We start from the raw sequence: 24,573 nt of genomic DNA, 5'->3' as shown, positions 1-24,573 counted from the left end.
TCCTTCCTTCCTTCCTTCCTTCCTTCCTTCCTTCCTTCCTTCCTAAGTCTTTCTGTTGTCTCCACTCTCAGAAATATCTTAAATTTTCATACTGTGGTTTCCAATGCCTGTCTCTGTTTTTTTTTTGTACCTTCTTCAAAACAACCCCACTTGAGAGGCGAGAAAGGAGGCTCTGAAGCCCAATTCCTAGATTACGACCTGCACATTATTTTCATTTAAGCCTGCCTACTGTTACAAGAGAGAATCAAGGTGTAAGTGTGTAAAGTGCTTTGGGAGCCCTGTGATAAAAGACCCTATAAAAACATAAATGTAAGCAGACGGCAGTCTCAACCTGCATTTTAGAAGCAACACATGAGCTCACAGAACAGGGTGCAAACTCAACCCCTTCCTGGGGCTATCTCAGGCAACAATGAACGTAGCCCTTGCCAGAGCTTGCTTATTTGGCTTCTTTCTAATGTAGACCTCTCTATTTCTCACCAAGTTGCGCCATTCTCAGAGCCAAACTAAATCATCTGGGTTGCAGTTTCCAGCTCAGTCAGTCTTTTTGTGCCTGTTCAGAAACAGGTCCATGACCATGGCATGAAACCCATGGCAAAGCACCATCCTGCTCCCTGTGGCATTGCCAACCACAGCTATGGTTGTATCTAAACTGCTGGAATGTTGATGCCTTCAAGCAGGGAAAAGCCTAAAATGGCAGGTCCATGGATGTCCTATCTATCACCAGTTTGTGGTTGAGATCAATCTGGGGCATGATGTGCAGGATTGGAAAGAAGTGAAAACTAACGAGTGAGACATGCAGAGACGTGCTTGCTGAGGAAAAGACAGAGCTGATCTTTTTCTGCTCTTGCCTGTTCTTCTAAACACATTTTTTTTATTTTTTTTAATTTTTATTTTTTCCAAAGGATGGATTTTCTCTTTATCTCACTTGGCTTTTTTCCCTGCTGTGAAATGTTTTGGGTCAGATGATATTTTGCTGGGCTTTAGAAAACTGCTAAGAATTAATTAATCTGTAATTAAATTGATGGGGAAAAGACGTACAGAACTGTTAATAGAATTACATCCTCAAAAGGAACAAAAATAAGACAGTTTCCTTTCATTTCTCTTCTTTACGGTTTGCAGTCTGACAGATTTCTGACCAAGTTCGAGTTAAGACAAAGTGCATGTGGCAAAAGTTGGAAGTGTTGTAATGCTGCCTACTGTGATTTGTATAAACATTTAGGATCCCCTGGAGAGGAATGTAATTCAGGGTTCCCTGCTTACACAGAAACACTCAGAACAATATAATATTTGAAAGAAAGGAAACATCTTTAATTGGATTTGTACTGACTATTTTTGAAATACAAAGACGACACTTTATCCAGTAAGCTACAGATTTTGTTTGCAGTCGCAGGGAATAGGCAGGCCTCAAATTAGCTATAGGACAGTCCTCAGTCTTATTCCATGAGCCCAACAAAATGCTGAGGTTAGCATGAAAAATGCTAATGATAAGAAAAGAAAGAAAAGCCTATAAGACTCAAGCCATGTGCATCTCTAAGTTTATGCAAATTAGTCCAAATGTTTCATGTGATTTTCTTATTCATCCCTCAAATAACAACAACAAAAAATGAAATGGAAAATGGTCAACAGTTTGTCTTGCTTCTGACTAGAAGTTTGCTCTCAGGTGGTTACAGTTGTTGCCTCACATTTCTTACCTAGGCAGGTGGTGCAAAAGGGTGATGCATTTGCTCCCTGCAAAAGCCGCTGCAAGACCGCCTCATTCTGAATCCCTTCTGACTTTTGAGATAACCTTCCCTGGTCTTAGCACTCATCCTCCTGTAGCCAATGGGAGAGTGGCAACTCATGGCACTGCTCATGTTTTCATGCCAGGCTGTCTCTCTTTATTGTGTTGAGGGCCAGGAAAGGAAAGTACCGTGGTTTCATTCCTTTCAAGGAGAATCAACAGCAACAAAGAAAGAAAATAGCACTTCAAAGAGTATATCCAGATTTGCAATGTCCCTCATCTTTTGTGATAATAGAAGGATGATACTAGAAGCTTTTATTAAAGGTATAAACCTGGTTTGATTTTTCCTTTTCCTTCCCATTGTTATATTTTTTTCCTTCGTTACATTGACTGTTGGTGAGGTTCATCAGAAATAGGCCCAATTTTGTCAGATGTTGCACTCCTCTTAACATCAATAGAGCCTGAAATTTGAGGCAAGAATAAGCTTCAGAGATACATTACCCTGAAGCAACTAAAAATTCTGTGCATCTATAATTGTCTGCATTTATTATTTCCAAGTATTCACATAATTTAAAGGTGATTCCTGTAGGAGGAAAACATATAAGTGTTTACCGTGTCCATCTTTTGGCACATAACGGATATCCCAAAATAAGAAATTTTGCTGCTTAGGACTCCTTTTATGTAACAAGTGAAAGAAATAGCTATCTTCAGAAGGCAATTAAAACTGTGCAAGATCTGAGAGCCCCTCTGGAGGAGACTGTTCATTGACTTGAGTGACTACACACCTAATGTAGGTCTCTTGTCTGAGTGTTAGGGGGGATGAGTCTAATCCATATTAATTGAGATGATAAGTAAAACTTAGGACAGGACAATTTGTAAATGATAAGATCCTTTAATTTCTTTCTAAGGAAGGTGCACACTTGGATGGTTCCATTAACTGTGTTTGGCAAGCTGTGAAGACATTAAGTCAGGACTAATGTAGCCAACCAAATAAGAGTTATTTTTTGGAGGGACTCCTAGAGAATGGGATTTTAGATGGGACAAAGAGGCAGGGTGGTGAAGAGGCATAGAGGCATAGGTCTTGGAAGTAGGAACAAGGAATTTAAGTTGAATACACCTAAGTGATATATTAATAAATGCCCACATGCCCAAATGGCCACATCACCTCTTTGCTAAGGACTTCAAAGAAAACTTCTTATAGAGGAAGACAAATAACCTCTCTTGTCCACTCCTTGATGGATGGATCACAGTCCCCTCCTTTCCAGGAGAGTGACAATAATAACATGGAGAGGCTAAATGGGGAAGAAGGCAAGGGAGGGGTGAGTCTATGAGACAGCTTTGAGGGGTGGTCACCGTCATCTCAGTTAATATTAGACATCTACAGATGTTGATGTCATGGATGAGATAGTTGTCCTGAGCCTGCTTTTTAGTTAAAGAAGATAAACCACTGCTTTTAGGGAACTGCTCAGCAGTTCAGCTGAGCTATTTTAGATGTTTGTTTGAAAGTGAGATGACTCCTACCTTGTCTGTTTCTTTCTGTTGATGAAAAAGGAGATGAGGGTTGTTAACTCAGATGGGGAGTCTAGGTTTTATCAGATGCTATCAAGCAATCTGTAAACTTGCATTCACATCAGATAGCTAACAAAACCGCCAAACAATTATTTTCCTAGCAAATCTTGTTGCTTCTTAATCCAAGTAGGTCTTTTAGAGGGTAGAGGAGACTTGCAAGGCTGATATATTTAAGAAAAGGCTAAAAGAGATATTTTTGGTAAATTGCATTTCCTTATTAGTCATCACTTCTCTTTTCATTCTGAGAAACTGCCCTCTTCAAATGTGTTCATTTTATTTGGCATAAGTGCAGATAATTCCAGATGTTGCTGATTTTTTTTCAGTTCATTGCCTTAGGAAACTGCAGTTGCACCTGAGAGAAAATAGAAGCCAACCTGGAAGAAAAAGAAAAGAGATATATATAATAGCCTTGCTAGAGGGAAAGTAAAATCAGATTAATTTATATGCTCTGGATGATCTCTAATTGTTTCCTTAAAGATGAATTAAAAGCCTTTTTATTCACAAAGAGCTGAGTTCAGGGCCTTATACATTTCCTATTGAGTTGAAAATGTCACTGATAAAGAGTTGCATTTTCTATCTTCCCATAAAGGTCTAGTATTGCAATGGAAAACAGATTACTAAACATAGCAATTGGCAGGTAAACAGAATTGATAATATGCTTTGATATTGAGAGCAGTATCCATGGCTGATATAAATAGGTGTCATCTTCAGACTTCAGCAGAGCTGTGTTTTTTTTTGCCCCACCTGAAGATGTGGCTCCTAGATCTTTAGCTATGGACTGTTGAAATTTAAATCTAGATATATAAAGTGTTATCTACCATCACTTTCAAAATTTTGAAGCTTGATGGAGAAAGAATATTCTTGCTATTGTAATCTACCTAGGATAAAACCTGAGAAAACACTGAGTATCAAGTTTTTTTCTTTCTTTGGGAGAACTTTTTTTGGCTTACATTCTCTGCTATGTCAACAGAGGGTGACGAGGTTAATGACATACAGACCTTTCCCCTCTAGAGTAGCAGTTCATCTCTAGTTCATCCTGCTAGCTACTGAAAGTCATTTCACCTAATAAAAAAAAAAAAAAAAGAAAAAAAAAAGATCTCATCCAGTTCATGGCAGGTAAGCCGTTCACAAGTCTACAAGAGCTGTGATGAAACTTTCCCTGTCACTAAGTGAAGTGAGTGGGCATGGCAGCCGAATGACATGGCTAAACGCTCCTCCGTGACACCTCTGGAAAGCTGGGCAGACTTTTCTGTCCAGGGCTGGAAGACACCAAGATTTACAGGCTATTACCTTCCACCAGAATAACATTCAGTGAAAGATAACTTGCACCTGCTGGTGAAAGTACTTCCAAATAAATAAATGAAGGAGTGGTATTCTTTGGAAACCAGTCCAGTATCACTTCTGACAGATAACAGCTATTGTGATGAAGAGTAAACACCTCAGTCACAGGGTGATGCGAAGCATGCTGATGCACACTGGAAGCAAAACTGCAGACCTGCAGCTGATGGCTGAATCACTGCTGTATCTAATTAGGCACATCAGTTAAGATATGCAAGCTTCCAACTGTCTGAGAAGGGCTGAGATTGCTAATACTAATCTGTTATTGTCCTCACCGCTCAGAAGAGGTGGTGGTGATAAGATTAAAGAAACAGCATTTTGTGCTGGTTGGGTTGGTAGTTTTCTGGTTACTTGCTGGGGGGACAGTGGGGCAAGCAGCTTAGTGTTGTTACATCACGATAGTCTGATTTGGCCCTCTGGATAATGTCAAGGTAAAGAAATAAATTGTTCCTATTTACAGTGCTGGTGAATAACAGCAGCCCCTTGGTTTTCTAATGCAGTGTCATTTGAATTGTATATGCTATTGAATCAGACAAACTATGTATTTATGCATTAGATTTCTTCAAAATTCCTAGTACATTTTTTAACAAGATGCAGGAAAAATAAACTGAAATGCCGATCTTTTATTCCTAGGTTGTTTGTGACAAAGGTTCTGCAATGCCCTGTGCTGAACATGATTCACGTAATGCACAGACAGTGGATACTGAGTTTGAAAGGGGCCTAATCAACAATCTTAGGAATAAAGAAGGATCTTAACTCAAAAATGTTGATGCATGAAGAAACATAATTCTCTGTGCTCAGTTACTGTTTAGGGGACACGTGTACTATAGCAACCACACTGAATCAGTCCAGTGCCATTCAAAAGCAAATTAAGTTGTAAAATCCCACTGTATGTTTATGAGTGTGTGTAAATATATGTATGGAAATTATTTATATATTTGCTACTTTGCATAAATTTTTCCTCTTCCAGTATACTCAGCTCACCCCTGGAATCACTCTACCTAGGGTAGCAGTGAGGTATCAAGGAGGTATCTTGCTCATTCTACTAAATTTTTGAGAAGAAACTTCCTGTAACATCTGACAAGACCATACACGGCCCCCAGGAGAGCTGTTCTAATCCAGGCAGGGGACTCATGGGCGTGAAGGAACCTCTGCTCTTCTGGCTCAGGCCAAAGCACAAATCTACTCTGCAGAGGTTGCAATAGTGGATACCACTGCTCAAGGCAGCATAGAGAAACACTAAAGAAATGCAATGTCTTTAACATTTCCTGGCTCCTGGAAGTGAGGATTGGGCTTTCAGGGGTCTTTCTGAAGGAGGGTGGTGGGAGATGCCTTTTGATGCCCAAGGGATCGCATGTCAATGGTGGAGGGCAGTGGGAAGACAGGAATGGTGCTGGAATGTCTCATCGATGGCTGATTGAGCAAGGAGTCTTTGTAAAACTCTCTTCGGCACTTTGTACTTGAAGACGAGGCATACTCAGTTACTGAAGAAGAAGGCTGATCAAACTACTCTTACCATGAAGAAGATACTGTCAATCTGTAATCCAGGCAGTGCTGATTATTGCTTGTAATCTCTTTGTTTTGTAACTGAACACAAAAAATGCAGTGTCCTCTTGAGAATTAGGGTGCAGCTCCATGTTAAGGATCCTTCATTAGCAGATCCAAAACATATCCTCTCCATACCCTGTCCTTGCTCCCATGCAAGGGGGCTGCCTCTGCTGCCACACCTATTCCTGGTGTGACCAAGAGTGGTGAAAATAGGTAAATTATAGCAAGAAATGCATAGAAAAATAGAGTGATAATAGGAAAAAAGTGCTTCTTCAGGACCAGGCCATTCTACAACTCAGTATTAACTGATCTGGTACAAAGGTGAGGGATAACTAAACTTCCTAGGGGGTGTGAGGTAGCAGGGATGAGTGTGGATGGTGGGGGCAGGGGCAGAAACTTCTAACCAATGCTGCTGCCAAAGGATTGAAAATCATCATAATCCACTCTTAACTTATTGGGATGGATTTCATCTAACTCTACTAAAAAACAGGTGTGCATATGGACACTGGGCATGTCTGGAGAACCCTATCCCATGCAATAAATCAGCTCCTTGCTATTGAGATGCTCTTTCTATCCTCTGTGAGGGAGTCCAGATGCCCAGCTGACCCAAGTGCCCAACTCTTCGATTGCTAAAGTGAGCTCAGATGAGTGCTGCTCTTACCCTTTATTTAGATCATGTATTGTCTGAGTTTACAAGTAAATCCACTAAGTAGTTTGATTATGAACAGATTCTGTAAGCACCTAACATTGGACTTATGTTAAAGATGGAGAAAAAAAGAAAAATCTTTGTAGGTTACATTGTTAAAGAAATATGATCATCCTCCATTTTGTGTCATTATTTGCCAAATGTAGTTTCTTGCCAACACTGAAAAATCATGTTCTGCTGGAGGAAATTCCTTAAAGGCTTGCCATCTCTCAACATCACTTCTTTCTCCTATTGTTTCTAGAAGGAATAAAACTCCAGAGTGCTTTAAGCAAAAACGACCACTGCTTCTCTTTGTCATTTGAACATAGCTTAACCTCTTTTCTAAGGACAGCTTGCTTTCATTCTCCAGAGAGGGATGAACCGAAGGCATGATATTAGAAATCTGGAATACCTTACCCAAAGAGTCATTTTATCTAATCTGGCACCATAATTGCTGCAGTGGCTTTATCATAATTTTATGTTTACTAGGTATAATAACAATATGTAATGAATGTGCTATGTACTGTACTGAATACAGCAAAACCAAGGCAGAATTAAGGTTATTTAGATACACATTTGAATAGCATTTGAAGCTATTTCTTAGGTTTAGAATACTTTGGAGATAATTAAACAACCATGTAAAAGACACTGTAAAAGATAAGTATGTACTTAGTCATATGGCTATCTTGCCGCAGTTTTTGTCTGGCAATTGTTACAGCACTGTAATACTGTAAGTCAGCATTATGGTATGTAATATATTATTACCTAGCCATTGATCAGATGAACTGTTGGCTACTTCTCCAAGCCAGCTGAAGCTGGCCTTTCTTTCCAAGCAAAATCAGTGCACTGACTGACCAGAAGAGCTGTGTTTGATTTATTATCGTTACAATAAATTTGACTGTTCATAACTAGGGGGTTGCTTCTACTTTTATTTATGTCCTGTTTATAAACAAGATCCATTTCATTACTATTCTTTTTTTAACCTGGAAAAACTACAGATACCTTTATTGAATGCCCAGTTGTTGCCTAACTCTTTTAATTAACCAGCTGCAGAGTTTGTGGACTTCTGCATGTAGGAAACAGAGGTATATAAAAGTGTGCATCATTTGTGTGCCACCATGTGAGACAGTTTGGAAGGCTTTGGTGTCCAGCAAGTGCAGCTCACCTGCCTTTTGATGAGCAGGCTTGTGAATGTTTAAATCTCAAATGTTAACTTTGAAAATATAGATTGATCTGGCTGAGTCTACTAGCTATTAATTATTTTTTGTGACTCCTTTATATATTTATATATGTATATATATGTACTGCACAATAAAAGGGAGAATTTAACTAGTTCATGTGAACCATTTTAGTCTGAAACTTCTGGGTTTTGTTCCTTTCCCACCCTAGCATCAGCTTAAGCTGTAGTATGCAGGTTTTCCCCCTTCTTTCTTTCCCATTAGTCGCTCTATTAAATATGTTAATTGTAGTGTCCCAGATTACTGGGAGCTCCTTAAATCAAAGCCATGAGACTTGGTAGCAAGGCGCTTAGCTATGAGCTTTGCAGATGATAACTGCATCATATGAGTATTCATACAGAACTGATTGAGCCCCTGAGGCCAGATGCTAGAGCTGTTTTGTACTACCCTGGCACCATAAAGCAAACTTGAACAGAGTTTACAGGTCTGCTTGAAGACTATTTCCAAGTAAGGAAATCCCGCCATCATGCCTTTGATGCTGCCTAGAGGCTGTTCTGTCTCTGGCAAAACCCAGCCCTCACTGGGAGGAGGGAAATGAGGCCAAAAGATTGATCCCAATTGTCTGGCCCCGGGTGGGGTGGGGGTGGAGGGGTTCCCATTCACTGCGTACTGAACAGTGAGGGAAGTTGTATGACTGCTGTTGTTTTTAAAATTATCCAAGTAATTACTTGTTTTTAAAAGAGGCCTATGAGATTCTGTCATAATTTTTAACAATAAAATATTATTACTTCACAGAATCATTATATCATGGTGCTTGGTACTGTACAAATACCTCTAATCTGAAGAAACTTGCACTGTCAGCTTTAAAATTTCCCTCTCTGTGCACCTCTGATCCTGCTTTCTGCTTTTTCCAAGGTGTATTAGCTGAGAAGGGCTGGTACATGCTATATCTTAGAGCAGGTACAAAGGAGCTTTATTTGTACTGTCTGTCATTTCAAGCTGGAAGAATTCAGTATCTATGTCAGTGCCTTTGCCATATGCAGTTGGGTTTTCTCCTTCCCCTCTCTAATTCTTCTGGGGACACTGCATAATAAAAGTCTCAACTTAATCAAGAAAAATTCAACATGTGGCACCGCAAGAGAGAGCATCAGGATATAAAAGGAGGAAGCAAACAAACAAGCAGACTCTTGTGATGTCAGACTAATAACACATTTGCTGCTGTGCTCTCCGACTTTCTGGTGTGTGTACTGTTTCTCCTGTACAACGTTGTGCTGTGCTTTGTTTCCTTCGGCTGCTCAGCCCGAGAGGGTTAGCTGCTGCCAGGGGGGCTGCTGGGACACCAGCAGGTGTCTGAATAATTGGAATAAAAATTCTTTTAGAAAGAAGCAGTTTGTGAAAAAGAAAACCCTTTTCTTAGATTAAAAAAGTAAAAAAAAATAAAAAATTCCTGTGCCATTAACAGTGTCAAATCTTCCTTCTTTCTTACTTAGAGGTAGAATTAAGATACACCTGAAGGTACGATTGTTCCAGATGGGAGCAGGCTCAGCAAAACGCATGATGTGGAGAGCCTCCTTCTGCGAGCCTGCGGGAGGTGGAGGCACTCTGTAACAGTGTGGGGACCAATATTTGGCTCCTGGGCTGGCGCCACAAAATGCGGCTGAGGTTTATCGCAGCAGGCAGCACGGTGCTTGCGTCCATTCTGCGCAGAATCATATAGTGTTATTTAAACCCGTGTTTCCCACACCTTTTTCGGCAGCATGGACTGACTGCTGCAGCAGAAACCGGCTGCTCAGGCACAGATGGATGTGGGTGTCTTTTGCTGCTTGGGCACTCAGTAGCGGGGAGCAGTCCAAAAGGATATTGGTGCCACAGGCCAACGTAGCAAGCGGGGCTGGGTGCCCTGTCTGGTGAGCCTGGCTCCCCGTGAGGCAGCCAGCTTCTCCCACATCTTCTCCCTTCAGTCCTTGCTGCAGCTGCTGGGCTCCCCTGCATGACTGGGTGCCTCAGGCCAAGAGGGAGTGGGGCTCTTTCCACTTGGCATCGAAAGGACGTGGAGCTGGATGTGGTGTGTGAGATGTGGGGGGCCATCTGTGGCCCAGGCTGTCTCACCAGCACCCTTGACGGGTTTGGGAAGGGAGCCACTGCTTGTAGGGGCCTTTGGTGCCAGGCCTGTGGGAGAGGCCTTGGCCATTTTAAGGCACCCCTGTGAATGGTGTGTCAGGTTATAGGGGCCGCCCATACTGGAGGTGGCCTGGTGCTGAGAAAGGGCAGCCAGTACCCGGCAGCAACAAGCAAGGTAAAAGGGTGGTAAGCGGATCCAGACACAGCCTGGGAGGGTCCTGGGACTAGTGGTGGGAGTGGGCTTTGTTGTCAGCACCCCAGGTACCTGGCACAGTGATAAGGACTGCACCCAGAGTGTGTGCAAGGGCCCCTATGACATATTTATTTATTTATTTATTTATTTATTTATTTATTTATTGTGTTGTGTCCCTCCCTGCCTGTCAACCCCGAGGGACAAATTCATTCTCTCTCAAATGTGATTTCTCCTTCGAGGCTATCTTTGAGTCCTGTAGAATACCAGGAATCCCACCCCCATAAAAAAAGCAAAGTGCCAGGAAGAGCAATGGTATAATAATCCCTGTGGAAGGATAGCAAGAGGGTTGGGTCCTTGCATTTGCAATGGGAAAAGGAGAAAAGGGCTTATTGGTTGAGCGTGTAAGAGCCCCATAGCTTTTCAGATCATTTTGGCATTCAGCATGTTTATGAATAATGAAATAAACTAGTGTGACATGAGGGAATAAGCTGTAAAGTGTCACAAAGCACCAGAAACAAAATCCATCCAAAATGCTTCTTTTCTTCTTGAGGAAAACCTAAAACAACTTTTCTGATTACCTGACAGTCCATTTAATCCCCAGGAAACATTCCTTTGTTACAGTTTCAAGGAGAATTACTTGAAATAATCCTTTGTACAATGTGCTTGGTTCTATTTTAGTTTTAAATCATATCCCTTTTCTTTTTTTTTTTTATTTTATTATTTTTTTAAGGGAAAAAAAAGACACCTAATCACTGCCTATGGAAGAGCTGAGGGCAGTCTTTCCAGTACTGGGGTTGTATTTGTCAGGAGACCCTTGCTAAAGAGACCAAGACTTCAGGGGCTGAACAAGAATCAGCAACAGTAATAATAATCATCATCATAAAAAACAATCCTGATGCTCAAATTTTTGCAATTACATGGTGCAGACCTGGCTGGCAATAGCTGTGTCCCTAAGATGATGAGTAGCCCTTGGCGGGCCTCTGTCACGCATGGGTGCCTGCACCAGGTCCTTGTGCAGCCAGTGACCCAGATTCAGAAGGAGACCTGGGGTCTCCAGCATAGAGATCTTCAAGACTTCTGAGTGACACATGGTCAAGGAGGAGAATTGGGCTTGTGTGTAGCTGCCGCCATCTGCCTGCCCTCCAGCAAAGGTCACTTTCCAGGAAAGAGCCGCCTTGCCTCTCAGAAAAATGTAGTGGTGTGGTGAAGAGAGGAAAATAAAGATGAAAATCTCACAAATAATAGCACAAATATTTATATCTTTGCATCCTAATGTACACCTAGCTGTGCTAGGTAAGGAATGCCGTGAATTGGTAATGTTAACAATAAGAAAATGATGTAATGTGGAGGATATTGGGGTCCATGGCTTTGGCATTTGAATGATGTCATCTTGTTTTCTCTGGGCATTCATTTTTTCTTCTGTGATACAGATATAAATTTTATTCACCTCACAGAAATGTGTTAGAAATTACTGTGTCCCTATTTCAAGACCTCCAAGGTCATTTTGCATCCACAGCCTGAAGGATGCTTTCAGGTGGGGTTGGCAAAGGCTGAGGGCTGTGTTTTGGGAAAGGGGGGTCTGCCCCTTCCTCCAGGGCAGGCTCAGGAGGTGGTGACATTTTTCCCTCACCAGATCTCTTCCCTGAGTTGTTATGCTGCTAGACAAGGAGAGAAACTGTTGTGCTGACTGTGGTCAAGGTCTGTCTTTGTTCACATTGTCTCTGACTCAGTTCTTGGCTGAGCTGTGGATCCCAATGCCACAAGGTAGTTAGAAACCAAGTGCTTTGTAACACTCCAGAAAAAGCCACTCCTGTTTCCTGGATGAGAGCTTTCATGGTTACAATGAATGGGACAAAAAAATTCTCCACCAAATGATGAACATTGTTGACTTCTGAGGCAGCGGATCATGCACCAGCTGAGCTGGATCAGGAATCCGAGCTTAGCCTGAAGTGCTTGTGTTTGCGCACTGATCTCCTGCGGGGCTTCTCGCACCTGGGTCTGCAGCACTGGGTCTGCAGCACTGGGCATATCTGAGAGAAGATGCTAGAGTGCCTATGAAAGGTTTTTGAAGATTGTTGAAAAAAAATCACTCCCACTCTAGTCCACTCTAGTTCAGTGCAGGTTGCATTAGAGAGAAGAGTTAATAACTACTGCCTAGGCCAAAGGTTATTCCTTTTTTTTTTTTTTTTTTTTTTTACCTTCACTTTAGAAAGTGAAGGTAAACTCACTTTTTTTTTCTTTTTATTTTATTTTATTTTATTTTATTTTTTTTTCTCCTTAGAGAAAGAAGCTCCTTTTGATCTATAAATAGTTCCACAAGTCAAAGCAATGGGGTAACCTTAAAAATATATTATGAAGACATCAGTAGTGATTCTGTTGCTAAGGTTGTGCTGAGGTTTGAACTTAAAGCAGGACTAATGTTCCTCCTTTCACACTCCAATGATTAGATACAGTGGCCAGATTTGGCACAGAAAGTCTTCAGAGAACAATTGCCTTTGCTTTGTGTTACTTTAGGCAAACCTTGAACCTGCATCGCTTTTCTGAGACCTGTTTACACACTGGCACATCTATTGGTTAATTTTTGGTTATTATTTCTTGGTTACTATTTGCTCACTATCAGACATACAAAATGCCCTTTATGAGAGATTCCCCTTCTCCAGAATTGCAGTGCTTTTTGAATTGCAATTCCCTTCTCCAGTGCTGTGGGGACCTTCCCCACCACCAGCAGAGGAGAGAGGGAGGGTGGCATCGGGCTAGGGGACAGAGGGGACTCGGGGTGGAGTGGGGGGCTCGGGTAAAGTCTCTGGAGCAGAGCATCCACAGAAGGAGGGAGGAGAGAGAGGAGGAAGCAAAAGCTTGGTGGGGGGCTGGTTCCTTCCCTGCCAGTGCATGAGGTAGGGTATACAGGACTCGGCAAAAATGTGATCTCATGTGCCGCAAACTCTCTGAAACGCCTTCTTTAGAAAGAAAGGCTCCTGGGAGGGGGAACAGCAGTAAGCACAATGTTATTCTTTAAACAAATATCTTTAGAAATAATATCCTATTTGGTTCAAACAGAGCAGGAAAAGAACAACTGAAAAGGCAGTTAACGTGGAATGTACTAAATGCTCATGTGAAGTTGCCGGCACATTATCGTTGTATCTTTAACCAGGGAGGACTTCACTTGCAGAAATGGCTCTTGACAAAGTTAAGTGGCCCTATATATTGTTTGGGAAATTGCCCTTATTTTGTGCGCTTCTTGTTCCAGTAATGGAACCCATGAGCAGAGGATAATTGCAGCAGTCTCATCTGTCAAATAATATTAGAAGTCAACAGCTATAATCTCAGCCACTTGCTTTACACAGCTTTTCTCTGTATTTTCAGTTCAAATTGTCAGTTGTTACATGTAAGTGTCCCCATTCCCTGTGGCTGATAAAAGTAAAAAGATTTAAGTAAATCAGGAGGAGTGCAGAGAGAGGGCTTGGGCAATGGCTCTCAGTGCTAGCACAGTAAATCATATGACAACAGAACACTGGATATGAAAAATTACAGTCTGAGTGTAGTGTTACTTGTTACTATTATTGGCAGAGCAGTGCGGCACTGAATGGTTTGGCTTTGCAGGGATTTGGGGAAGTACTGATTGGTTTTAGCTTGTGTGGGTTTGTGCTTTATGAGCTCAGATTTTACTTTGGGGAGATGAATGGGTCCCTAAAAAATCAAAGCAGAACTCAGCTGAAATCATCTTCTCATCTGCAGGTCAGATCCAAGCCATTAGAAAATGGATTTGGTGGGATGGCCATTCAGCTGCGACACTGCAGCTCAGGGCAGTTTCCCCGTGCTAGGGGAAGGAGCAGAGATGCAGTTATGGTGATTTAACTCCCCACACCACCACCTCCTGGTGAGGCACTACCTTTGCTTCTGCCTTGGGGGAAGGAAGAACACATTTTCCTCTCTGCCTCTTGCTACTCACAAAAGGGCACTGTAACTGCTGTCTGTTGTATTTTTGTGAGCGTTTTACAGCTCTGTTAGGAGCTGGATTGAGACTGCCAATGTATTTTTTACAGCCATTGAATAATTATCAATTGGTCAAAGTCGGATAGTGAATAGCTGAAGCCAAATCCATCCTCCTGGCTGGAGGGAAGAGGCTGTGTTTGTCATTACCAGCCTCTGCACGACAGGCAGGGTGATTGCTTCTGCAAATAGCCGGAGCTGTGTTTGGCAGCCTCTCCTGCGCTCCAAAGGCAACTCCTCCTGGTTTTGCTCAGTGGCACAGGTTACACGCACTGCTGCTGAAATACTGTAAGAAACGCTTTCAAAGGAAAGTTTGAGGGCTGTTGTGATATAGACATTAAACTCTAGCTCTCCATGTAGAAACCACCCTCTCAGATGGCCTTGTGTGAGTTTACTCCACCTCAGACTATCAGCTTCCACAACGGCCTGAGCCATTGTACTCCACACTCAAACCCTCCCGTGTTTCACAATAGCTTCCCCATGTTGACAAGCCCTCAGTGGCCAGAGCTCTCTCTTATGTTGCTTTCTTATTGATTGCATCCTGGGGCTATCAGAATCCTTGATGTAGAGTCATACGATAGGTCCCGCATAAAGCTCTGGACACAAAGCCGAGCTGTATCGTTGCCCGTGCTGCGCGACTAAATCATTGTTGCTCAGGTGCTCTGATAGTGTCAGCTGCCTCGTTCTGCTAAATTTCATCCCTCTGAGCTGCTGATAGGCTGATCCCATCAACAGACTCTGCTATTTATTTCAATATGTCTGTAGGAAATTTTTGGGGCTTTCTTCAGTGCTATATTCATATGTTCATGGTAATACAGGTCGTGATTAATGGGCTTCACAGTCTCCCTTTTTTAATGTCAGAATAATAAAATATCTGGCTCGTCAGGTTGTTTGCTCTGATTGTTCCGCTAAATGCATTTAGCACCAGAGGTAGAGCTAACACATATGTATATGAATACCGCTCTGGCAATTATTGTCAGAAGTGACAGCTGATTGCAGGTATTGGAATGATGCAACTTGTTCAAACTTAATGTTATCTATTATGAACTCTACTTCATGATGGTAATAGCTGGAAGGCATTGATTTTGTTTTCTGTTACTTATCTCAAGCCCATACATTTTGCTTGCATTATTGACTTTTCTGATCATTTCATGCATCATCTCTTCAGAAGATGTGTAAATCAATGTTGACTGTGCAATGTATGCTGTTTATTAAGCTGCTGCGTAGGTTTACACCTTGAAGAGAATCATCAAATGCGGTCCACATCACATGTCTTGAATAATTGTTGATCAGGCCTGGCAAGAGAGGGCAGCCTTGGAGCATGCTGGCGCTGGTGTGGAAGAGTTCAGTTAATTATTTATCTGGGCCACAGTATTTGCATGCCTATATGAATTTTTTATGAAGTTAATTAGCTTTTCAAGATGTTGAATCGGTTCAGTGTGGCAATGATTGCAGCTCGACACACTGGGCGAGCCGCTCGGAGAGAGATGCCTGAGTCACGGGCAGGAAAGCAGGCGGGAGGCAACGCACATGGGTGAGAGCTCACTTGAACTCTTTCAACAGGTGGCCTTAAGACCACAAAACCTATTGTGTTTGCGGTCAGCAATTCGAACACGTAACACAGGAAGGGGCTCAGGTTGCACCTCTATCTCAGGCAACAGATTTAGACATTTAGGCTGAAATAATACTCCACCCACGTAAAACCCAAGGGGCTGGAATGAAGGGACTGGGGAAATTAAAACCCATCCCCTGAGATGGGCCCAGGCTGCACAGCTGCTGCACAGGCTATTCGCTCAGAGCTGCTTCCTCAGGCTGGGGATGGAAAAAAGCAGTCATCGCCCCTCTGCACCAGCTGGGGCCACTGCGCAGTCCTAAAAACAGGCTGCGTGTATCAGGACTGGGAAATCAGCTCCACAGCTGCGCTGGGGAGTCAATCTCGGCCAAAGGCTGGGAGGCAAACCCAGGGCCAGGAACCACCGAGGACGGAGGCAGAGGACGCTGGTGCAATTTTGCAGCATCTAATGGCTCCTACAGGTGTGGCAGGGATGGCTGGAGGAACTGGGACCTGCCCTGTGTGTGGTAGGGCTGCAGGCTTTTTGCTGCTTCTGGTAGGGCGAGGGGCAGCATCAGGCTGGGTAGAGTGCAATCCTCATGCTGTAGGTCTTCTTGCCTACCACCATGACAAGGCTTCATGCCAGCCATTAAGTGGGAACACAGTCATCTGAAGCAGCCTGATCCTCCTTGTGCCTTGCAAATGGGGCCTGGCTGATAGGAGCTTCCCATGAAGTGCCTCCCTCCGGGAGACAAGCTGTCTCCCCAGGGGTTGGATCTGCTCACTTTTCTCGGCTATTCCCATGCCCGAGTGTTTGGTGGTGAGCAGACAACGTTTAGAAATGTTTGTTCTTTTCCTAGAGGTCTCCTTGCATTGAAACATTGCAGTGTCATGCGCAGCAATGAACTGCACACTGTGACAAAAATAATAATAAAACGCAAGACTGATAGCATTGTAAATGAACAGTTACTATATAAAAGATGTACCCGTGTCTGATCTTTTCACACATATGGTGATTTATGCAGGGAACAAATATTTTAACATTTGGAAAGAGCCCCAGCTTTGAATAATATCTAAAATCCAACTGAAGAGAAAAGAATGTCAAACAGGCCATATAAATCCCATTGAACTAATGTTTTCATCATCTATATTGAAAAAATCTAAGAATAGAAGGTTTTGTTTATTTGATTGTTTGCCTTTTTATTTTTTTATTTTTTAAATTCTTTTTTAGAGGCTGAGGGTTAGTTACAGAGCTCATTTGGAGAAAGGAAATTTTCACAGGTCTAGAAATGACAAAATATAATTGATATCCATGAAGATGAAATGAGATTTGGAGCCAAGTATTGTTCATATTTAAAAGTTAAGTAATAATTTGGCCTCCACATCATTAACAATAAGTTTCATCTCCATTTGATTTTATTGTTGGTTACATAGGTCATTCTCTATTGAACAAAATGAGGAAGAAAAAAACTCACTGGAAACTCAGGGAATTGACCAGAAGATGAGCAGATGAATGAGAAAAATTACGTTGTTTTGCATATGCTTGTGAGCATAATTTCTCTCTGAAATCCTCATGGAAGGGACTTTAGGCTGAGAACTCAATCAGGGTGCCATGGTCTAAGCAGCATCTCCACCTCTACTTGGTTGCATTCAGTACTTGTCCTTTTGAAAATATATTTGTGTTCTTTGTGTTCTCGTTTTCCAGTGTTATTGTTCCTCTTTTTTCCCTTTGAGTGACTTGCTTAGAAATCTTAATAAAAAACAATTAAAAGACTCCATCAGCAGCTTCTTGGAATAGCTCTGGTCCTACCAACGGATCAGGGCTTCCATGCAGTATCTGCTTCTAATATGTAGCTTCCTGCCTCTCACACCTCCACATCTTTATTTAGCCACAGGTGGTTCTTAGATAGAAAAGAAGTCTTTGATGATATACTTTATATCCATCAAGGAGAAGTCTTTGATGGATAGTTTTCCTTGCTGACTGTCCATTCTCTCTCATGCAGCAGGTTTAGGGGCACGTGGGACTGTGGTCAGTGGTCAGATGCTGGAATTTCTGCTTAACAAAACATCCTACTCAAAATACTTGCTGGACCAGGTGTTATTTAAACCAGCATATGAACATACCTATATGCATACACAGTAATTGGACAGTTCTTGGGAGGCATGGTACACAAAAGACCCCTGGTTTCATGTAATCTTCTCTCCCCTGAGAATGGAACATGAGTCAAGCTAGGTATCTTCTGTAAGTTCATGTACACATACTCTTAGTTTAATAAGTGCATTTCAAAATAATAGCATCCTGATTACAAAATCCAGCCTCTCAAATGGCAGAAGGCCTCAAAATTTCTCCCACTTTCTCTATTTCTTCCTCATATGCAACTTGTATGGGAAAAAGGGTGCTCAGCATACTAGTTCTCATAACTCGGTGATAATTTTCCAAACAAAGTCAACTTAAAGCAATGGAGTTTTTACCCTTTACTGCTACTGTGGGTACTTTAGTATCTCTTTCACAAAACATATTCCAGCCAGCAAGATGGCACTTTTACTTTTAAGCTGTTTTCCAGAGTTGGCACAAAGGCAGGTGTACTGGAGGATACAGATTAAGAGGTAACTACTCTCCTCACAGTCTGGAGTTTGAGGTGGCCTGGCTGAGATGCTCTGTGCACCTGAGACCTTTGCAGAGAGCAGTCACCACAGCACTCCCTCCTGGAGCCTTCATAGTGCTGGGCATCGCAAATGGCACCAAATGCCTCTCCTTGAGTATCTTGATTGAGCCTCAAAGCTCAATATGAGTGTAACAACATTCCTATAAGCACTGAAATTTGGGTGTCTTAATCCTGAGCTCTCAAATAAAAAGGCAACTAAAGAATGCCATCCAGGACTCTGTAGGGTTGCAGACACCATGTTCTCCCCACACTCACATTCACACTTGCACTCACACTCATGGTCAGGGACCTATGTTTCTTGTTATTTGAAATCCTCTCCCCTTTTCCAGGCAGATAGTGAGCACAGTCCTCAGGTGGTGTGAATTGGATTAGCTCCAATACTTTAAGCCATCATTAAATTTGCAAATGAATATTTAATTGGCTACTGAGTGCTCAGAGGGATGTGGGAAGCTTCGTACGGATTGCACATAGGGCTAACTCTGTGAGGGCACACTGGTACTCTCCTGGCCTGAGCTGTCAGGCTATTTGTCAGTATTCATTTATTTATATTTACATTTATTTGCCTTTTAGAACCTTGTTGTTGTAATTGCTTTGCATAAGATTTGTCTAAGTCTTTGCTTGCTGTGGCTTTGGTGTGGAGGGTGCTGTGCATGCTGCCTGGCTTCTCAGGTCCACTTCTGTGTCCTTTGGGCTGCGCGACACAAGGCTGAGGGATGGGGAGCAGCCACATGTTAACAGTGTTACTGCCTTGGGGAATCACTTCGGCTGGACATATACCTTGGCAGCATTTAGTAATGGAAGTTGAAGAAATTTTGTGTTTCGCTAGCTTGAATGAGGTCTGCTCTTACAACTACAAAAATGTTGAGCTACCCATACCCGAGTCAAAATGGGCTGGGTAATTGTGAAACACCACGTTTCCATTCCCAGGGGGAAGAAATCTTCTGGTCTGGGAGGCAAAGTCATATTATACACAGATCATTGCAAAGTAATAGAGATTTTAATACCCCTCCCTATCAGGATGCATGCTCTCTGCTTTTCAGAAAACAGCAGGTATTTGGTAGGTCAGGGAAATGTATGACAATCCACAAGGAAAATAATTTTCCTTGATTATGTCTTTTCTGGCTGCTGAGTCCCTGAGATTGTTCTGTTTATCCAGGTACAGAGCTGAGGCATTCTGCTTTTTCCTATACAGCTCTTTCTGTCGTGTGATCTGTAATGATACTGAGCAGTGCTGCTCTGGCTCATTCGTTAGGTGACCTGTCGTGAATAGGTTATATTTTATACTTACCAGCAGCAGGACATTTTGACCTGCTGTACATCTCTCGTGCCACACATGCGCACGTGACTGACATGGTGGGCATGTGAAGGGCACGGGGTGAGCACTCACATCACAGCAACCTCACGTGCTCCAAAGAAAAAGACCTGGACTCCTCCTGCCCTGAGCCTGGTGGGAGAAGGATAGAGAACGAGCCAAAGCACATGGGACTGAGAAAGGAAAAGGAAACAAATCAGGCAAAGATGCAACACGAGGAGGAAGGGATTTCGTTTCCTAGTGTTTTCTTCCTGACCAGTACTAAACCCATTTTGACTTCCTTTCAAAACATCTTCTGATCTGCAGCTAGCTCTTTTCTGGGGGGGGAAGACGCTGACATTTCTCTCTGGTGATTGTGTTCAATTGAAGTGGAAGCAGCGAGGACACTGGAGCCGTTGTTTTGCCAGGCGGTGGGAGGCGGGGGGAGTTATGTTCCAGTCTCCTTGCCATCTGCCAGGCACAGCTTTCTGCAAGGCAGTGCCACACAGGGATGTTTGTTCCACGGGATGCAGTACGTACCAAATCTTCTGGTGCATGCATGCCATTGCTTCGTGTTCTTTTTTAACACATTTAGTCTCCAGTCCCACAAACACTTTGGCATGTGCATAGGTCCGTTCGTATAAATTGTGTTACTATGGAAAAGGGTGTTTTTCCTCTCATTCTAAATGTAGGCTTGTCTGGAGGATCAAGGTCTCAAAGTTGTATGTTACTTTTATGAAATTTAAAATCTGGAGAGATCATGCTAGATAAATGACTAGCTGTTGTTTTTTTTTTTTTTCTCAAAAAAATATATTTTATATTTTAATGGTTATATATTATTCCAAGATACCTATTCAAGGCTATTACCACTTAAAAACCTGATGAGAGAGACCCAGCTGCAAGATATTCGAACCGTTTCTCTGCTGATGGCTGAAGGATGAGGACGAGCATTATGTATACTTTTCAGCACTCCGAGAGGCCGCATTCCTGTTGCTATCTCATTTCCCGTTGCTGGAGAAGCTCCTTTGCGGAGTGGCGCTCGCTCATTAGCAGGGCTCTGCAGGCGGTGCCACTCGCTGTTCGAGGTGGCTCAGGGCCGTGTGTGGCCCTGCCCCAGCTCCATGTGCTGTGTCACTGTGTGGCTTGTTTCACAGGGCACAGGGTTTACTGCACCTAGCCCTGAACATCATCGGCATCAGAAGTGTTTCTGTGATGCGAATGGCAAGGTGTGCCGATGCACGCCACCAGGGACGTGGAGGAGGGTGCCTCCTGCTACATGGGTCGTGCAAAGTCCTTCACCACAGAGAACAATGTGAAGGGCTGAGCAGGGCTGAAGGGCTTGTGGCTCCTATTTACTTCCATATTTTTGACAGGGGCAGGGAAGACGTTAAGGCAAAATGTAAAAATATGCCTGGTTTACTACCCATGTGACTTCTACAGTGGTACACTAGTACCTATGCTATATCTAACTGTTTTTGAATGGCAGCTACTGAGCTTGCATAGGGCTTGTCCAGAAGCCCTTTGAGGATTACTGGTTCTAGTGAGGGCCCGTTCCCCCTGATTCAGCCACTTTTTTTTTTTTTTTTTTTTTTTTTCCCCACACGCTCCATATAATAAGGCTTCAACAAATAGTTGGCATGGGTGCTATGAGTAACCCAGGGCTCAAAATCTCTTTGTAGAGCTTGGACTTTGCTCTGGGATTCGCCATATGATACTAAATAGCCATGTGAACTTGTGCTACAGGAAGCTCTCAGTGGCATATAGAAAGGCCAATCAAAATATGGTTATAGAATTATCAAAATAAAATTGATTTATTTTTGAAACTTCCAAAGAAGAATTTTAATTTTTTAATGAAAGATGCCCTAATACTCCTTCCCCCTGATACCATCCTGAGGAAGGTTTGTTTTCTTTTCACTCTGTAGCCCATCCCCATGTCTTTCAATGCACACAACAAGCTGGATAACCACATATGTGCTTGTGATGAAGTTATCAGCAACAGCATATATAACAATGAAGACAGACGTTATCACTGATGTGTTTATTTATTTAAATAGCTCACAGTTCCATTATGAGACTTTCTATAGACTTAGACATCACAACACTGGTTATGCTACATTTACCATTTGAAATCCTGAGAGATTTTTCTCCTCAAATATGTACCAGATTTGGATTCACAAAGTAGATAATAGTCTTTTTGCCTGCCTCATGTTTGCAGGTTATTGTTTTTAACTTGAGAAGATACATCCCTAAAAGCAAAATTGCTTCCTGCAGAACTGAACAAGCTTGTTCCCATGTTCAGTCTTGCAGGAGGTTTTGGTCATCTACACATTTCCTAAGAAATTATTCTGATCAGCAGTAAGAGTTACCCAGAGAATTTACCCCTTGTTAGGAGCTATTGGTTGGGAAAATGACCTTTCTTTCCTGTAATCTATAAATTACCTTTTAACGTCATTTGCAATAGCCATTAAAGAATAGAAGCAGTTATAGGAGAAATGTATAGGAAGGAAGGTAGCTCAGAAGATGAGCCATCAGTGGACTCTGGCCACAGTGCATTCTAAATCCTTTTTGTGTCAGTGGGAAATGAAATCTCACTGCATTGGAAATAAAAGGAAAAGTAAGTTATGATGGAGAAATTAAAGATCTGTTTAATTAGCTTTACTCATCTTTAGTGATCAGCGGAAATAGAAAGGTGGTGAGAGCAGGGGAGATGAAAACTGCTAATTCTTCAAATGCAAGTGAGGAGCTGTGATAAAACCCAACTTTGTGGTAAGCATTTAAAGGGCCCTTTAATTAGCTTTTCTGGAAAGTTCACTGATGATATGCTGGAATAATGATCCCATATGTTCGAAAATGTCTAGTCATTAGCCAGCATGGTGGCTGAACATACTAATGCATTTGCCTTTTAGACATTTCAAGAGCGGCTGGTGCTGCTGCTGCTGCTGCTGGGGAGGTCAGCCCTTTGTTTCGCTAAATCACATGGCGGCTTTCAGGACTGAATCATTTTCTTAGTCACACTGTGAACATCAGTTCCCAGCAAAGAGAAGAGCGCGATCATGTTCAGAGTGGAAAGGGCAGAGGGTATGAGAGGGACGGGCTTTGGTTTTGTTTTGTTTTTTGTTTTATTTCGTTTTCTGTCCTGGCCCTGATCCACCAAAATGTGCAAGGATTTGGAGCAAATTAGCAGAACAAGTGTGAGACTGGCAGCCAACTGTCAATAAATTATTGATTGCATGAAAAACGTTTTTATTAACACTCAGTCACTAAAGTGCCTTAGATTTTCAGACAGCTGCTCAGGTGTATACTAAAATGAAAGTCCTCACCGTGTCTTTTTCTAACAGTGATAAACCAGTATCCTGTCTAATAGTGATGAAGTCTGGGACCCTGAGATTATGCCTTGCTGAGAACAAGAAATTTCTTAGCTGGCATCTCAGTTGTGAAGTTACTGACTTTCATTCATTAACTCGGTGGGCTAGAAGACTTGAATAATCTCCATTTTTTGGTGTGGATTTAGCTGCTCCAGCTCATCAAAGGAAAGACTTCTCATTGACTTCATTAAGATGGTATTAAGCTCAAGTTAAAAACAAGAACCACTGGCAGAGCTAAGCTAAGAAACATTAACGGGAGAGGCATTTGTGCAAATGGGATTTCAAGAGATGTAAGTTTAAAGGCAGAGAACATAGGAATACTGCTCCAGATGGTGAGACTAGGAAAAAGACCTTGTGTCAGTAGTGATGAGACCATGTGAAAATACAGCGAAGTGAGTTTGGGACAAATAGAAGTGGATGGAGGAACAGTATAAATAATTCACACATTTTCAAAACAACCGAGAGATCTTTAGGCATCCTGATATTCAGGAGACAAGAAAAAAGATGGAAAATAAGATATATTAAAAACTTTCAAATTTAATGCCCCAGAAATCTCAAATTAGATTTAAACTATGTCCACTGGGGGGTCTTTTTTTATTTTTTTATTTTTTATTTTTTAAATCTTATAATTTCCCTTTTAAAGTCTAGAGGACAAAGGAAAGTACAAAATCAATAAACATACAACAGTGTATTTTTCTTGGTGTCTGTTTGATAGCATTACAGGAAAAAAAGAAAGGTGTTTCTTTGGATGAAGTCTAACACATTCTTCTTTTAAATCATATTTCCAAGACAATGCAGTGTGATTAGCTATTCTCTTTGTCTTATGGCTCCCTGGAATGAAGAATACGGGCTCCAAGGAACGTTTTCCTCCACTTACGGCAAAAGAACCCACGTCAAGTTCATTTTTTATGGCTTCCATAGTCCTGTGGATTGTTACTGTGTGGGTACTGGAGTTAATTTTAACTGAATTGTGGCCTAGAAAATATAGTTTCTTAATAAGACTGAAGTATACATTGGATCAGAATTTCCATTTCCAAAATTTGGAATGAGTTACTCATCTGTGAAGCTGACAACAGCTTCCATGTTTAAGTGCTAAACAGCTTTTATTGAGCCAACTTTTAGAAGGTGCTAATATCTAGATCCACATGTCTTCTATGTTTGCAATGGCGGATACTCAAAAAGAATCATAATTTGGCTCAAAATGAGTTGATATAACAAAAAAGTTCACATTCTTCTGATGTTGCTGCTGCCTGAAACAGACAGATATAGAAGCAATTTATTCAGCATAAATTATTGCCAGCCTTAGCTAAAATAACTTGCTCTGTGAAGCTTCCTCATGTATGTAACCAAAGGGAGC

Source organism: Oxyura jamaicensis, chromosome 3 (assembly GCF_011077185.1).
Source record: "Oxyura jamaicensis isolate SHBP4307 breed ruddy duck chromosome 3, BPBGC_Ojam_1.0, whole genome shotgun sequence".
NCBI lineage: Eukaryota > Metazoa > Chordata > Aves > Anseriformes > Anatidae > Oxyura > Oxyura jamaicensis.
The sequence above is the reverse complement of the archived record's forward strand: the minus strand, read 5'-3'. Positions refer to the sequence as shown.